Source organism: Microcebus murinus, unplaced genomic scaffold (genome assembly GCF_040939455.1).
Source record: "Microcebus murinus isolate Inina unplaced genomic scaffold, M.murinus_Inina_mat1.0 scaf052_hap2_Mmur4.0, whole genome shotgun sequence".
NCBI lineage: Eukaryota > Metazoa > Chordata > Mammalia > Primates > Cheirogaleidae > Microcebus > Microcebus murinus.
The window spans coordinates 5996-12229 of NW_027438998.1; the positions used below are offsets into that span (position 1 = coordinate 5996).

A 6234-nucleotide genomic window follows, 5' to 3' on the forward strand; every position below is an offset into this window, starting at 1 on the left:
GGCTTCTCCTTGGATTAACATCTGGAGCTGCTTGTGAATTGTGCCGCCACACACACCCGAGTGCAGGTGTCTTCTGCACAGACTGCGGGCCTCGCTCTTCTGAATGCCGCTAGCTCGCCACCCACCCACGGGAGAACCTGGTCAGGGTACTTTCTCTCAGGGGCAGACTCTCATCCGGGCGGGGGGCTACCGGTGTCTCTGTTTGCTCCTTTCTTTCTTCCATTTCGGGAAAGGCTTCCTTACTGGGTGTGGAAATCTCCTATGCCTTTCCTCGCCTATTCTGTCGGCTCTAAAATTCTCTTTCGGTTGCCACCCTCACAGATGGATTAGGAAACTCTTTGCGGTGCACTCATTAGTGAAATGACCTCAATGACGCTGGAATCCAATATCTAATCGCCGATTTTTAGCGAGTCCACACGCCAGGGTGGTTGGGGTCCAATGCAGCCCCGGCCAGGCCCAGGCCCCTTGGACTGGGCCACAGGAGGACACAGAGGAGGGTCCCGGCCCCCACGGTAGCGGTGCGGGCAGTTCTCCAAGGGCTTGGGTGTTTTCCAGAGGGAGGAGATGGAGGGGACTGATTTCTTCAGCGCCCCACAGACCACGCCACCCCACCCCACCCATGGGACACATCCCGAGAGAGAGAGAGACGCCCCATACACTGGCTCCCCTCCCCCGTGCGCTGTGCCCCAGCCCTGGCCCGGGGGAATAGGCGGCCGCGGGGCCACAGGGTGGGGGGCACAGCTGAAAGGGGTTGTGGGGGAGGGCGGCCCCTGGCTGGGGTCAAAGGGCGAGCGCCCCGCCCCGCCCACCCGCCCGTGCGCAGTCAGCGGCCCCGGAGGCGCGCTGGGGGTGGGGGGCGGGGAGGTGAAGGAGGCCAGGCGAGGAGAGGAGGGGGGCTGGAAGGTCTCCACCTTGGCGGGTCCAGCCGTGGAGGCGCATCTTGTGTGAGTGTGAGTGAGTGAGTGAGTGTGAGTGTGAGTGTGTGTGTATAGAGAGACAGCCCCCAACCCCGGCCCGCCGCTCCCTGCCCGCCCCGCCTGTCACCCCGTCCCTCGGAGCCCACGGGACCCGGCCGGCGAACTCAACAGGCCCGGCCCGGCGCGGGGCCTGGGGCGGGAGGAGGCGGCGGGGAAGCGCAGAGAGGCTCGGCTTCTCGAGCGGGGCAGGGGCGCCCTCCGCCGTCCACGACCACACCACCCCGAACGCGCCCGATCCCGTCTGGTCTCGGAAGCTAAGCAGGGTCGGGCCTGGTTAGAACTTGGATGGGAGACCGCCCGGGAATACCGGGTGCCGTAGGCTTCTTCTTCTTTTTTTTTTTTTTTTTTGCCTCTGGTTCTGTCGCGTTTCTGGGAGTGCGGGGGCGGCCCGGGGTGGGGGTGACCCCCACCCTCAGCGCCCGCCGCGGTGCCTGGCGCCCCAGCCCGCACCGTGGGGCCTCCTCTTGTCCCGAGCCGTGACACCGCCGCCACGCGGCAGCATGCGTGGCTTCTGGACAGTCAGGTCTCAGACCAAAGGTCTGCTCTGTGGGAGCCGACACGCTGGAGGAAACCTTGAGAGTCTGAGAGGGGAGGGAGTTCCAGAAGAAGGCCTGGATGTCATTTTGAGGGAGTATGTGACCAGAACTCGTCCCGTTGCTTTTGGGGTTCTATGGGCTACACGTAGGAATCTTTGGTGGTGGCACCTGATGTTCGGGCATCCGGAGTCACACCCAGACCTGCTCCACAGGCCTCCTTTTACTTTTCTCTTCGGATTCATTTTTTTTTTTTTTTTTTTTGAGACAGAGTCTCGGTTTGTTGCCCAGGCTAGAGTGAGTGCCGTGGCGTCAGCCTAGCTCACAGCAACTTCAAACTCCTGGGCTCGAGTGATCCTTCTGCCTCAGCCTCCCGGGTAGCTGGGACTGCAGGCATGCGCCACCATGCCCCGCTAATTTTTTATATATATATCAGTTGGCCAATTAATTTCTTTCTATTTATAGTAGAGACGGGGTCTCGCTCTTGCTCAGGCTGGTTTTGAACTCCTGACCTTGAGCAATCCGCCCGCCTCGGCCTCCCAAGAGCTAGGATTACAGGCGTGAGCCACAGCGCCCGGCCGGATTCATTATTTTTAAAAAGTGTCTCTTATCTCTATTATTGCATTTTCTTTTCTCTCTCTTTTCAAGCAGATGATGGGAGTCCAAGTTTTAAGGTGACATGTGTTGCCCGTGCCCCCCTCCCCCCCCCGTGTTCTTATTCATTTACCTCTCATGTTGCTCCAGCATATTGTGGGGGCACCAATGTTAAGGTCGGGTGCGTTGCCCTCTCCCAGCCTCCCCCCTCGGGTCAGAGCTTCAAGTGCGCCCATCCCCCAGTCGGTGCGCACCCACCCCATTCCTAATGGATGTGTATGCCCATCCCCTCCCCCCACCCGCCCGACACCCACCCGAAGAAGGTGATTCCTCTGTGTCCACTTAGGTGTCCATCGGTTCGTACCCATTTGCTGGTGAGCGCGAGCACGTGGTGCTCGTGTGTCCATTCTTGGGATACTTGGCTTACTGGAACGGGTTCCAGCTCTGGCCAGGAGAACCACGAGAGGTGCCCCCTCAGCGCTGCTCCTCATAGCCGAATAGCACTCCGTGGTGTCCACGCGCCACATTTTATTTACCCACTCGTGGGTCGATGGGCACTCGGGTGGCTTCCAGGTCTTTGCGATTGTGACTTGTGCCCTGACTCTAACCCTAACCCTTACCCAGCCCGTCTCCTCCACGGCCCCTGCCTGACTGACTCCTTCCCGCCCGGCCTGTCACCTGTCACCGTCCTCTGCCCCTGCCTGACACGCTCCTCCCCGCCCGGGCCGTCACCGTCCTCGGCCCCTGCCTGACGGGGCTCCTCCGTCGCCTGGGCCTTCCAAGGGCTTGGTGTGGACGCTGGTTCCAGGACGCCCTCCCAGGAACCCGGTAGCAGGGCGGCCGCAGCGTCTCGCGCAACCCAACCGTCCGCCGGCTGGCCGCCGTGGCTAAGTGGCCTGCGGGGGACGTGCTCCCGCTGTGCCGTGGGGGCCCAGCCTGGTGTCTTCTCTGAGGCCCCACGGCTGCCGCTCCCCGCAAGGGGATAGCCGCGGAGGTGGGGACCGCCTCCTCGTGGGGACGTACACCCAGCTCTCCACGTCGGATTCCGGGGCTCTCTGTCCTGCCAGAAGGCCCAGCTGGCCTGCGGGTCCTTAGAGTGGCAAAAACATCCGAAAACTGAGATTGAGGGTCCGGTGGGTGTCTGCACTTTTGTGCTGGGCACCCCAGGGAGGCCCGGGGGCTGGCTGGACAATGCGGTCTGCTGGGCTGGGGGGGGTTTGGAGGAGCAACTGATGCCCTTTGCACTTTGGGTAGCAAGTGTCTGAGGTGTCTCTGGGCCCTGTGCCATGTGGGGGCGGGGGCGGGGGCGGGGTGGGAGGAGGAGGAGGAGGAGGAGGAGGAGGAGGAGGAGGTGGGAAGGGCCGTGGCCTGCAGTCGTGTTCCCCGGGGTGGCACAGCATGTGGCTTCTTCCACAGGCTGCTTGGCCTGGGCTCCCTGCACCTGGGCCTTTGGAGGACTGGCCCTGTGCTTGCCAACACTTCCTGCAGGGACCCAGAGCTGGGAGGTTGCATCTCTCAGCCCTGGGTCGGGCAGAGCCCCAGCGGGCCATGCCCACAACCTCTCTCAGCACGGGTCCCCCAGAAGGCTCCTTTGGGACCAGGATTCTCTTGCGGGTGACTCTTTAAGGTCTGGCCCCTGGATGGAGGGGCACCAGGAGTAGAGGAGCAGGAAGGGGAAGGGGGTGGCCATGCGAGGGGACACTTTCAGGCCAAGTCCCAGCTTCAGCCTGATCCTCCTGGGAACCCCGGGGTGGACATCACACCTCCTGGTTGCCCCGCTCTGAGACAAGGAGCCGGGCTTCGCATTCCCACAGCAGCCAGTCGTGGGCTGAGGACACCTGGGGCGTTGGGAACTCCCTGGCTTCTCCTTGGATTAACATCTGGAGCTGCTTGTGAATTGTGCCGCCACACACACCCGAGTGCAGGTGTCTTCTGCACAGACTGCGGGCCTCGCTCTTCTGAATGCCGCTAGCTCGCCACCCACCCACGGGAGAACCTGGTCAGGGTACTTTCTCTCAGGGGCAGACTCTCATCCGGGCGGGGGGCTACCGGTGTCTCTGTTTGCTCCTTTCTTTCTTCCATTTCGGGAAAGGCTTCCTTACTGGGTGTGGAAATCTCCTATGCCTTTCCTCGCCTATTCTGTCGGCTCTAAAATTCTCTTTCGGTTGCCACCCTCACAGATGGATTAGGAAACTCTTTGCGGTGCACTCATTAGTGAAATGACCTCAATGACGCTGGAATCCAATATCTAATCGCCGATTTTTAGCGAGTCCACACGCCAGGGTGGTTGGGGTCCAATGCAGCCCCGGCCAGGCCCAGGCCCCTTGGACTGGGCCACAGGAGGACACAGAGGAGGGTCCCGGCCCCCACGGTAGCGGTGCGGGCAGTTCTCCAAGGGCTTGGGTGTTTTCCAGAGGGAGGAGATGGAGGGGACTGATTTCTTCAGCGCCCCACAGACCACGCCACCCCACCCCACCCATGGGACACATCCCGAGAGAGAGAGAGACGCCCCATACACTGGCTCCCCTCCCCCGTGCGCTGTGCCCCAGCCCTGGCCCGGGGGAATAGGCGGCCGCGGGGCCACAGGGTGGGGGGCACAGCTGAAAGGGGTTGTGGGGGAGGGCGGCCCCTGGCTGGGGTCAAAGGGCGAGCGCCCCGCCCCGCCCACCCGCCCGTGCGCAGTCAGCGGCCCCGGAGGCGCGCTGGGGGTGGGGGGCGGGGAGGTGAAGGAGGCCAGGCGAGGAGAGGAGGGGGGCTGGAAGGTCTCCACCTTGGCGGGTCCAGCCGTGGAGGCGCATCTTGTGTGAGTGTGAGTGAGTGAGTGAGTGTGAGTGTGAGTGTGTGTGTATAGAGAGACAGCCCCCAACCCCGGCCCGCCGCTCCCTGCCCGCCCCGCCTGTCACCCCGTCCCTCGGAGCCCACGGGACCCGGCCGGCGAACTCAACAGGCCCGGCCCGGCGCGGGGCCTGGGGCGGGAGGAGGCGGCGGGGAAGCGCAGAGAGGCTCGGCTTCTCGAGCGGGGCAGGGGCGCCCTCCGCCGTCCACGACCACACCACCCCGAACGCGCCCGATCCCGTCTGGTCTCGGAAGCTAAGCAGGGTCGGGCCTGGTTAGAACTTGGATGGGAGACCGCCCGGGAATACCGGGTGCCGTAGGCTTCTTCTTCTTTTTTTTTTTTTTTTTTGCCTCTGGTTCTGTCGCGTTTCTGGGAGTGCGGGGGCGGCCCGGGGTGGGGGTGACCCCCACCCTCAGCGCCCGCCGCGGTGCCTGGCGCCCCAGCCCGCACCGTGGGGCCTCCTCTTGTCCCGAGCCGTGACACCGCCGCCACGCGGCAGCATGCGTGGCTTCTGGACAGTCAGGTCTCAGACCAAAGGTCTGCTCTGTGGGAGCCGACACGCTGGAGGAAACCTTGAGAGTCTGAGAGGGGAGGGAGTTCCAGAAGAAGGCCTGGATGTCATTTTGAGGGAGTATGTGACCAGAACTCGTCCCGTTGCTTTTGGGGTTCTATGGGCTACACGTAGGAATCTTTGGTGGTGGCACCTGATGTTCGGGCATCCGGAGTCACACCCAGACCTGCTCCACAGGCCTCCTTTTACTTTTCTCTTCGGATTCATTTTTTTTTTTTTTTTTTTTGAGACAGAGTCTCGGTTTGTTGCCCAGGCTAGAGTGAGTGCCGTGGCGTCAGCCTAGCTCACAGCAACTTCAAACTCCTGGGCTCGAGTGATCCTTCTGCCTCAGCCTCCCGGGTAGCTGGGACTGCAGGCATGCGCCACCATGCCCCGCTAATTTTTTATATATATATCAGTTGGCCAATTAATTTCTTTCTATTTATAGTAGAGACGGGGTCTCGCTCTTGCTCAGGCTGGTTTTGAACTCCTGACCTTGAGCAATCCGCCCGCCTCGGCCTCCCAAGAGCTAGGATTACAGGCGTGAGCCACAGCGCCCGGCCGGATTCATTATTTTTAAAAAGTGTCTCTTATCTCTATTATTGCATTTTCTTTTCTCTCTCTTTTCAAGCAGATGATGGGAGTCCAAGTTTTAAGGTGACATGTGTTGCCCGTGCCCCCCTCCCCCCCCCCGTGTTCTTATTCATTTACCTCTCATGTTGCTCCAGCATATTGTGGGGGCAC

The 6234-nt window shown here is 61.9% G+C and overlaps 2 pseudogenes; both read left to right on the forward strand.

Moving 5' to 3' along the window:
• The first annotated feature begins 1180 nt into the window (after positions 1-1180).
• LOC142869036 (uncharacterized) lies at positions 1181-1299 on the forward strand (annotated as a pseudogene).
• A 3844-nt stretch (positions 1300-5143) lies between these two features.
• Positions 5144-5262, forward strand: LOC142869047 (uncharacterized; annotated as a pseudogene).
• Positions 5263-6234: the final 972 nt, after the last annotated feature.